General features: G+C 38.0%; 1 non-coding gene across 1 annotated transcript; it reads left to right on the top strand.

Moving 5' to 3' along the window:
* The first annotated feature begins 8,576 nt into the window (after nucleotides 1-8,576).
* On the top strand, nucleotides 8,577-8,684 carry LOC148555417 (small nucleolar RNA R71). The gene has a single exon (XR_015887121.1). It is a non-coding gene; the product is annotated as a small nucleolar RNA R71 (small nucleolar RNA).
* Nucleotides 8,685-11,137: the final 2,453 nt, after the last annotated feature.

Raw genomic sequence — 11,137 nt, 5'->3', positions numbered from 1 at the left:
TTAAACTTGATGGTCTTGTCACCTATCTCAAAAGAGTATGTGCCGGTGAAGGCATGAAATTTAAATTTAGAGGTCTTCAAGAAAGGTCTTCCAAGCAAAACAGAGGAGGAACTTCCATTATCAGTCGGAGGCATTTCAAGGATATAGAAATCAACCGGAAACACTAAGTCCTTGATTGTCACAAGCAAATCTTCCACTATCCCCACTATGGTGATCACACTCAAGTCGGCTAAGGCAAATTTGGCGGCTGACCTTTTTAATGGAGCTAAATTCAACCTTGCAAATATAGAGAGTGGCATGATACTCACACAAGCCCCCAAATCATACATGCAATCATAAAAGGCAACTTCACCAATCTAACAACATACTAAACATGGTCTGTTGTCACTACACTTTTCTGGAATAGGCTTCATCAATGAAGAAATGGAAATACCCAATGACAATGTTTCCAACTCACCAATCCTATCTTTGTATGTGCAGAAGTCCTTTAAAAACTTAGCATACTTCGGAATTTATTGAATGGCATCAAAAAGTGGAATGGTTACCTCAACCTTCTTGAATACTTGAAGCATGTCTAGATCAAACTCTGGAATTTTCTTGGCCTTCTTTACCATGGAAGGGAATGGAATGACAATGGCTTCATCCATTATGGCCTTCCTCTTGGGCTCCTTAAGGCTCACTTCGTCTTCCTCTTGCTTTGTGTCTTCCTTATCTCCCTTATGTGGAACTTCAACAACCACTTCCTCCTCATGGATGTCTTCCATGGCCCTAGGACGTATCTCCTCCTATGTAGTCCCCGACTGTAGAGTAATGGCATTGAGACCGCCCTTTGGGTTTGAAAGGGGTTAGGGTGGAAGGTTAGAAGAGCTTGACGCTTGGTTGGTGTTAGTATTGTTGGAAGACGGTAGGGACATCCTTGAAAGCATTTTGGTGATGTTGGACAATTGAACACTCATGTCACCAAATTATGCATTAAGATTCCTAGTGTTCTCCTCATTTTCCTTTACCATAACCTTAAGTCTCTCTTGCTCTTGGTAGAGTGCACGGTTAGAGTCATCACCTTAGTCGGTGGAAGAGGAAGAAGATTGGTTGGATTGTTGTCTTCGGTGAGGTATTTGGTATCTATGGTTGTTGTTTTGGTTTTGGTGAGGTGCTTAGTATGATTGATTTTGGTGGTTTTGGTTGGCTTGGTGGTTATTGTTGTGGTAATGAGAAGATGAGTTTCCTTGGTTCCATCTTTGATTGTGGTTGTTCCCATGAGCATTGTCCCTCCATGATAAATCCCAATTTTGTGGTTTATCTTGTGCTTAATTTGGGAACTTTGTCACATTTCCCACATTTATTCAATGAAATAGCATGGTTTTGCAATTCTCCCTTGATTTGTGCTTAAATGTGAAAACATGCTTTTTAGACCTTAAAACAGCTAAATTCAATTCACTTTAATTCCATTCGATGCCTTGATGTATTTGTTGAGTGATTTCAAGTTCATAAGGCAAGTATTTGATGGAAGAAGTGAGGAGAAAAGCATGCAAAGTGGGAGAACTCATGAAGAAATGAAGGAACCATAAAGTTGTCAAGCCTGACCTCTTCGCACTCAATCGACCATAACTTGAGCTACAGAGGTCCAAATGAGGCGGTTTCTGTTGCGTTGGAAAGCTAACATCCAGGGCTTCAAAATGACATAAAAAATTTCCATATGTTTCTTCGTGTTCAGGGATGCGCACACGCCATGTACGCGTGCGCGCCGATGCTGCTCGTGGCCCACTAAAGTGAAATCGCCCCCAGCGATTTCTGAAGCACTTTGGGCCCAACCCAACTCATTTATAATGCTATTTCATGCAGAATTCAAGCTTGGGCAAAGGGGAAGCAATTGTTTGGTAGCTTAGCATCATGTAGTTTAGTTTCTAGAGAGAGAAGCTCCTTCTTCTCTCTAGAATTAGGGTTCTTAGGATATTTCCATCTTAGATCTAGGTTTAATTCATGCTTGATTTACTTTTCCTTTGGCAATTCTTCTTCTTCTATATCTCCTCTTTCTAGTTTTGCATTTGATTCATGTAATTCTCTACTTTTATGTTGATACATTTTTGTTCTTCTATTTTCAATTCAATGTAATTTATGATTCATGTTCCTTTATTGTTGATTTGATTTTGTTGTTGTTTAATTCCTTGCAATTGAGTAGTGTAGATTTACATTCCTTGCAATTTACTATGTTTTCCTTTTATGCCTTCCAAGTGTTTGATAAAATGCTTGGTTGGATTTTAGTGTAGATTTTAGTGTTCTTGGCTTTGGTAGAGTAATTAGTGACGCCTGAGTTATCTAATTCATGTGTTGATTGATAATTAGAAGTTGCTAATTGATTTGGATACCACTAAAGCTAGTCTTTCTCCTTGAGAGTTGGCTAGAACTTGTGGAATCAAATTCATCCAGTTGACTTTCCTCCATGGTTAGAGGTTAAATAAGTGGTAGCAATGGATAATTGTGGTCACAATTGAGGAGGATAACTAGGATAGGACTTCTAATTCTCATTCCTTGCCAAGACCTTTCTAGTTGTTAGTTTATTTTTATTTCTATTTACTTTTCATGCCTCTTATCCCAAAAACCCCAAAATGTCTCATAACCAATAACAAGACACTTTGTTGCAATTCCTAGGGAGAACGACCCGAGGTTCAATACTTCGGTTTATAAATTTAGGGGTTTGTTACTTGTGACAACCAAATTTTTGCATGAAAGGATTGTTTGTTGGTTTAGAAACTATACTTGCAACGAGAATTTATTTGTGATTCTAAACCACACAAAAGTCCGTTCGTCAAAATGGCGCCGTTGCCAGGAATTTGCAATGGTGTTATATTATTGGTTATTGTATGGTGCACGAAATTATGATCATCAACAATGGCGCCAAAGACTTGGTGCTCTCAAACATGAATCACACTTTGTTACAACTTCGCACAACTAACCAGCAAGTGCACTGGGTCGTCCAAGTAATAAACCTTACGTGAGTAAGGGTCGATCCCACGGAGATTGTCGGCTTGAAGCAAGCTATGGTCACCTTGTAAATCTCAGTCAGACGGATTCAAATGGTTATAGAGAATTGATAATTAAAACATAATTAAAATATAAACTAGGATAGAGATACTTATGTAATTCATTGGTGAGAATTTCAAATAAGTGTATAGAGATGCTTTCGTTCCTCCTGAACCTCTGCTTTCCTGCTGTCTTCATCCAATCATTCCTACTCCTTTCCATGGCAAGCTGTATGTTGGGCATCACCGTTGTCAATGGTTACATCCCGTCCTCTCTGTGAAAATGATCCAATGCGCTGTCACTGCATGGCTAATCATCTGTCGGTTCTCGATCATACTGGAATAGGATTTACTATCCTTTTGCGTCTGTCACTACGCCCAGCACTCGCGAGTTTGAAGCTCATCACAGCCATCCCTTCCCGGATCCTACTCGGAATACCACAGACAAGGTTTAGACTTTCTGGATCTCAGGAATGGCCGTCCATGGGTTCTAACTTATACCACGAAGACTCTAATATCTCGGACTCGGTCCCATGTATTAGATATCTAAGAGATACTCATTCTATCTCATCTTCATGTAGAACGGAAGTGGTTGTCAGGCACGTGTTCATAAGTGAGAATGGTGATGAGCGTCACATAATCATCACATTCATCATGTTCTTGGGTGTGAATGAATATCTTAGAATAGGAATAAGTTTGAATTGAATAGAAAAACAATAGTACTTTGCATTAATACTCGAGGAACAGCAGAGCACTACACCTTAATCTATGGTGTGTAGAAACTCTACCGTTGAAAATACATAAGAACAAGGTCTAGGAATGGCCGAGAGGCCAGCCTCCATGATCTTAGAACTAAACGTCCCAAAGATCCCTGAATACAATAGTAAAAAGTCCTATTTATGCTAAACTAGTTACTAGGGTTACAGAGATAAGTAAATGATGCAGAAATCCACTTCTAGGGCCTACTTGGTGTGTGCTTGGGCTGAGAATTGAATCTTTCACGTGGAGAGGTCTTTCTTGGAGGTAAACGCCAGTTTGTAACCTGTTTCAGGCGTTTAACTCCACTTTGCAACCTGTTTCTGGCGTTTGACTCCAGAATAGGGCAGGGAGCTGGCATTGAACGCCAGGTTTCATCATCTAAACTCGGGCAAAGTATGGACTATTATATATTGCTGGAAAGCCCTGGATGTCTACTTTCCAACGCAATTGAGAGCGCGCCATTTGAAGTTCGGTAGCTTCAGAAAATCCACTTTGATTGCAGGGAGGTCAGAATCCAACAGCATCTGCAGTCCTTTTTCAACCTCTGAATCTGATTTTTGCTCAAGTCCCTCAATTTCAGCCAGAAAATACCTGAAATCAGAGAAAAACACACAAACTCATAGTAAAATCTAGAAATTCAAATTTTATTTAAAAACTAATAAAAATATACTAAAAACTAACTAAATCATACTAAAAACTATGTAAAAACAATGCCAAAAAACGTATAAATTATCCACACATCACAACACCAAACTTAAATTGTTGCTTGTCCCCAAGCAACTGAAATCAAATAGGATAAAAAGAAGAGAATATACTATAAATTCCAAAATATCAATGAAACTTAGCTCCAATCAGATGAGCGGGACTATTAGCTTTTTGCCTCTTGAATAGTTTTGGCCTCTCACTTTATCCCTTGAAGTTCAGAATGATTGGCATCTATAGGAACTTAGAATTCAGATAGTGTTATTGATTCTCTTAGTTCAGTATGTTGATTCTTCAACACAGCTACTTTATGAGTCTTGGCCGTGGCCCTAAGCACTTTGTTTTCCAGTATTACCACCGGATACATAAATGCCACAGACACATAACTGGGTGAACCTTTTCAGATTGTGACTCAGCTTTGCTAAAGTCCCCAATTATAGGTGTCTAGGGTTCTTAAGCACACTCTTCTTTTGCTTTGGACCTCGACTTTAACCGCTCAGTCTCAAGTTTTCACTTGACACCTTCACGCCACAAGCACATGGTTAGGGACAGCTTGGTTTAGCCGCTTAGGCCAGGATTTTATTCCTTTAGACCCTCCTATCCACTGATGCTCAAAGCCTTGGATCCTTTTATTACCCTTGCCTTTTGGTTTTAAGGGCTATTGGCTTTTTGCTCTTGCCTTTTGGTTTAAAGAGCTTTTGGCTTTTTCTGCTTGCTTTTTCTTTTTCTCTCTCTTTTTTTTTTTTTGCCATTTTTCTTTTCTCTTTTTTTTCGCAAGCTTTTGTATTCACTGCTTTTTCTTGCTTCAAGAATCATTTTTATGATTTTTCAGATCATCAAATAACTTTTCTCCTTTTTGCTTATTCTTCAAGAGCCAACATATTTAACATTCATAAACAACAATATCAGAAGACATATGTATTGTTCAAGCATTCATTCAGAAAACAAAAAGTATTGTCACCACATCAAAATAATTAAACTAATTTCAAGGATGAATTCGAAACCATGTACTTCTTGTTCTTTTGTAATTAAAACATTTTTCATTTAAGAGAGGTGATGGATTCATAGGACATTCATAACTTTAAGGCATAGACACTTAGACACTAATGATCATATAGTAAAGACATAAACATAAATAAAACATAAAGCATAGTAAACGAAAAACAGGAAAATAAGAACAAGGAAATTAAGGAACGGGTCCACCTTAGTGAGGGTGGCGTCTTCCTCTTCTTGAAGAACCAATGGTGCTCTTGAGCTCCTCTATGTCTCTTCCTTGTCTTTGCTCCTCCCTCATAGCTCTTTGATCTTCTCTAATTTCATGGAGGATGATGGAGTGCTCTTGGTGCTCCACCCTTAGTTGTCCCATGTTGGAACTTAATTCTCCTAGGGAGGTGTTGATTTGCTCCCAATAGTTTTGTGGAGGAAAGTACATCCCCTGAGGCATCTTAGGGATTCCACGGTGAGGAATTTCCTCATGCTCTTGTTGAGGCCCATGAGTGGGCTCTCTTGCTTGCTCCATCCTTTTCTTAGTGATGGGCTCGTGAGATGAATCTTTCCATCTCCCATGACTTCCCTTTCCTCTTTCTTAAGGTTTCTCTGGTCTTAGATGCCATTAATGGTTATGGAAAAACAAAAAGCAACGCTTTTACCACACCAAACTTAGAAGGTTTGCTCATCCTCGAGCAAAAGAAGAAAGAAAGTAGTAGAAGAAGAAGAAGAAGAAGATGGAGGTGTGCGAATGGTTCGGCCAAGGGGGTTTTAGGTGGTTATGATGTGTGAAAAGGAAGGAGTGATGGTTTGAATTTGAGTGGGTGGGTGTAAGTGGGTTGTATGATGGTTTTGGAGGAGTAATGGAGGTGATTGGTGGAGGTTATTTTGGGGAAGAGTGTTATGGAAAGGTGTGAGGAGGAGAGGAGAAGAGGTGTGGTAGGTGGGGATCCTGTGGGATCCACAGATCCTGAGAGGATCCTGTGGGATCTACAGATCCAGTGGGGTCAAGGACTTAACATCCCTGCTTCAATTAGGCGTGAAAAACGCCCTTATAGTGCATGTCTGGCGTTAAACGCCAGCTTGCTGCTTGTTTTTGGTGTTTAACGCCACTTCCATGCTCTGTTCTGGCGTTAAACGCCAGTCTGGTGCTTGTTTCTGGCGTTTAACGCCAGCTTGATGCTTCTTTCTGGCGTTAAATGCAAGTTTGATGCTTCTTACTGGCGTTTAAACGCCAGTAAGCTCTTCCTCCAGGGTGAGCTGTTTTTAAAGCTATTTTTCATTCTGTTTTTGATTTTTTAGTAGTTTTTGTGACTCCACATGATCATCAACCTAAAAAAAACATAAAATAACAATAAAATAAAATAGATATAATTAAATAACATTGGGTTGCCTCCCAACAAGTGCTTCTTTAATGTCAATAGCTTGACAGTGAGCTCTCATGGAGCCTCACAGATGTTCAGAGCATTGTTGGGACCTCCCAACACTAAACTTAGAGTTTGAATGTGGGGGTTCAACACCAAACTTAGAGTTTGACTGTGGGGGCTTTGGTTGACTCTGCAGTGAGAGAAGCTTTTCATGCTTTCTCTCCATGGTTATAGAAGGAGATCCTTGAGTTTTAAACATAAGGTTGTCCTCATTCAGTTGAAGGATCAACTCTCCTCTGTCCACATCAATCACAGCTTTTGCTGTGGCTAGGAAGGGTCTTCCAAGGATGATGGATTCATCCTCATCCTTCCCAGTGTCTAGGATTATGAAATCAGCAAGGATGTAAAGGCCTTCAACCTTTACTAGCACGTCCTCTACTAGTCCATAAGCCTCTTTTCTTGAGTTGTCTGCCATCTCTAATGAGATTCAGGCAGATTGCACCTCAAAGATCCCAAGTTTCTCCATTACAGAGAGTGGCATTAAGTTTATTCCTGACCACAGGTCACACAAAGCCTTCTCAAAAGTCATGGTGCCTATGTTACAGGGAATTAGGAATTTACCAGGATCCTGTTTCTTTTGAGGTAGAGTTTGCTGAACCAAGGAATTTAGTTCCTTGATGAGCAAGGGAGGTTCATTCTCCCAAGTCTCATTACCAAATAGTTTGGCATTCAGATTTATGATTGCTCCTAAATATTGAGCAACTTGCTCTTCAGCAATGTCTTCATCTTCTTCAGAAGATGAATAGTCATCAGAGCTCATGAATGGTAAAAGGAGGTTCAATGGAATCTCTATGGTCTCTAAATGAGCCTCAGATTCCTTTGGGTCCTCAAAGGGAAACTCCTTATTGGTCACTGAACGTTCCAGGAGGTCTTCCTCACTAGGATTCACGTCCTCCTCCTCCATTTTGGGTTCGGCCACGCCAAGTAAGGTAATGGCCTTGCACTCTCTTTTTGGATTCTCTTCTGTATTGCTTCGGAGAGTACTAGGAGGAGTTTCAGTGACTCTTTTACTCAGCTGTCCCACTTGTGCCTCCAAATTTCTAATGGAGGACTTAGTTTCGTTCATGAAACTTAGAGTGGCCTTAGATAGATCAGAGACTATATTTGCTAAGCTAGATGGATTCTGCTCAGAATTCTCTGTCTGTTGCTGAGTGGATGATGGAAAAGGTTTGCTGTTGCTAAACCTGTTTCTTCTACCATTATTAAAGCCTTGTTGAGGCTTTTGTTGATCCTTCCATGAGAAATTTGGATGATTTCTCCATGAGGGATTATAGGTGTTTCCATAGGGTTCACCCATGTAATTCACCTTTGCTATTGCAGGGTTCTCAGGATCATAAGCTTCTTTTACAGAAGATGCCTCTTGAGTACTGTTGGATGCAGCTTGCATTCCATTCAGACTCTGAGAAATCATATTGACTTGCTGAGTCAATATTTTATTCTGAGCCAATATGGCATTCAGAGCATCAATCTCAAGAACTCCCTTCCTTTGAGTCGTCCCATTACTTACAGGATTCCTCTCAGAAGTGTACATGAACTGGTTATTTGTAACCATGTCAATGAGTTCTTGAGCTTCTGCAGGTGTTTTCATTAGGTGAATGGATCCACCTACAGAATGGTCCAATGACATCTTTGATAACTCAGACAGACCATCATAGAATATATCCAGGATGGTCCATTCTGAAAGCATGTTAGAAGGACACTTTTTGGTCAGTTGCTTATATCTCTCCCAAGCTTCATAAAGGGATTCACCTTCTTTCTGTTTGAAGGTTTGAACATCCACTCTAAGCTTGCTAAGCTTTTGAGGAGGAAAGAACTTGGCCAAGAAAGCCGTGACCAGCTTATCCCAAGAGTTCAGGCTATCTTTTGGTTGAGAGTCCAACCATACTCTAGCTCTGTCTCTTACAGCAAATGGGAAAAGCATAAGCCTGTAGACCTCGGGATCAACCCTATTGGTCTTAACAGTATCACAGATTTGCAAGAATTCAGTTAAGAACTGAAAAGGATCTTCAGATGGAAGTCCATGAAACTTGCAGTTCTGTTGCATCAAAGAAACTAATTGAGGCTTTAGCTCAAAATTGTTTGCTCCAATGGCTGGGATTGAGATGCTTCTTCCATGTAAATTGGAATTTGGTGCAGTAAAGTCACCAAGCATCTTCCTTGCATTGTTATTATTTTCGGCCATGTCTCCTTCTTTTTCAAAAATTTCTGTCAGATTTTCTCAAGAGAGTTGTGCTTTGGCTTCCCTTAGCTTTCTCTTCAAAGTCCTTTCAGGTTCAGGATCAGCTTCAACAAGAATGTTCTTATCCTTGTTCCTGCTCATATGAAAAAGAAGAAAACAGAAAAGAAAATATAGAATTCTCTATGTCACAGTATAGAGATTCCTTTATGTGAGTAGAAGATAAGAATAGAAGAAGGAAAAGATAAGAATCCAAACACAGAGGAGAGGAGTGGGTTCGAATTCTTAGATGAAGAGGAGTGTCAGTAAATAAATAAAATAATTAGAAAGAGATGATGGGGAGAGAATTTTGAAAATTAAATAAATTAAAATAAAAGTATTCTTGTTTTTAATTTGAAATTAAATTTAAAATTCGAAAACTTAAAAGGAAAAATAAAATTAAATCAAACTAAAATTTAAAACAAATAGTTAATTGAAAAGAAATTTTGAAAAAGAGGAAGGTGATTTTCGAAAATTAGAGAGAGAATTAGTTAGGTAGTTTTGAAGAAGATATGATTGAAATAGTAAACTTTTAAAATCAAACAAAAAGTCAAGTAGTTAATTGAAAAAGATTTGAAAATTAATTTTTTGAAAAGATAAGAAGTTAGAAAAGATTTTGAAATTGATTTTGAAAAAGATGTGATTGACATTTAATTTGAAAAAAGATTTGAAAAAGAAATTTAAAAAGATTTGATTTTGAAAATTAAAGTTGATTACTTGACTAACAAGAAACAAAAAGATATGATTTTAAAATTTAAAGTTTGAACCTTTCTTACTAGGCAAGTAAAAAACTTAAAATTTTTGAATCAATCACATTAATTGTTAGTAAAGATTTTGAAAATATGAAATAGAAATAAGAAAAAGATTTTGAAAATAAATTTTGAAAATTTTCGAAAATTATGAAAGAAAAATGAAAAAGATTTGATTTTTTTTTTGAAAAAGATAGAATTTTTAAATTGAAAATTTGACTTGACTCATAAGAAACAACTAAATTTTAAAATTTTTTGAAAAAGTCAACTCAAATTTTTGAATTTTATGAGAAGAAAAAGGGAAAGATATTTTTTTTATTTTTGAATTTTTAATGATGAAAGAGAAAAATAATGAAAAGACTCAAAACATGAAAATTATGAATCAAAACACACAATGCATGCAAGAACACTTTGAATGTCAAGATGAACATCAAGAACACTTCGAATGTACTTGAAGATTATGATAAACACACTTTCGAAAAAAGCAAGAAGAATAAAAACATGCAATTGACACCAAACTTAAAAATTGACACTAGACTCAAACAAGAAACACAAAATATTTTTGGTTTTTATGATTTTATAAATATTTTTTTTTCGAAAATTATTTTAGGAAAAACGAAAAAGAAGAAAAATTTTGTATTTTTCGAAAATAAGAAATAAAAAGCTTAAAATTAAAATAAAATTACCTAATCTGAGCAACAAGATGAACCGTCAGTTGTCCAAACTCGAACAATCCCCGGCAACGGCACCAAAAACTTGGTGCACGAAATTGTAATCATCAACAATGGCGCCAAAGACTTGGTGCTCTCAAACGTGAATCACACTTCGTCACAACTTCGCACAACTAACCAGCAAGTGCACTGGGTCGTCCAAGTAATAAACCTTACGTGAGTAAGGGTCGATCCCACGGAGATTGTCGGCTTGAAGCAAGCTATAGTCACCTTGTAAATCTCAGTCAGGCGGATTCAAATGGTTATAGAGAATTGATAATTAAAACATAATTAAAATATAAAATAGGATAGAGATACTTATGTATTTCATTGGTGAGAATTTCAGATAAGCGTATAGAGATGCTTTCGTTCCTCCTGAACCTCTGCTTTCCTGCTGTCTTCATCCAATCATTCCTACTCCTTTCCATGGCAAGCTGTATGTTGGGCATCACCGTTGTCAATGGTTACATCCCATCCTCTCTGTGAAAATGATCCAATGCGCTGTCACTGCATGGCTAATCATTTGTCGGTTCTCGATCATACTGGAATAGGATTTACTATCCTTTTG

The sequence above is a fragment of the Arachis ipaensis genome, chromosome B6 (genome assembly GCF_059453495.1).
Source record: "Arachis ipaensis isolate K30076 ecotype BB chromosome B6, ASM5945349v1, whole genome shotgun sequence".
Classification (NCBI taxonomy): domain Eukaryota; kingdom Viridiplantae; phylum Streptophyta; class Magnoliopsida; order Fabales; family Fabaceae; genus Arachis; species Arachis ipaensis.
Note: the sequence above shows the minus strand (reverse complement) of the source record. Positions and strands in the feature narration are given on the sequence as shown.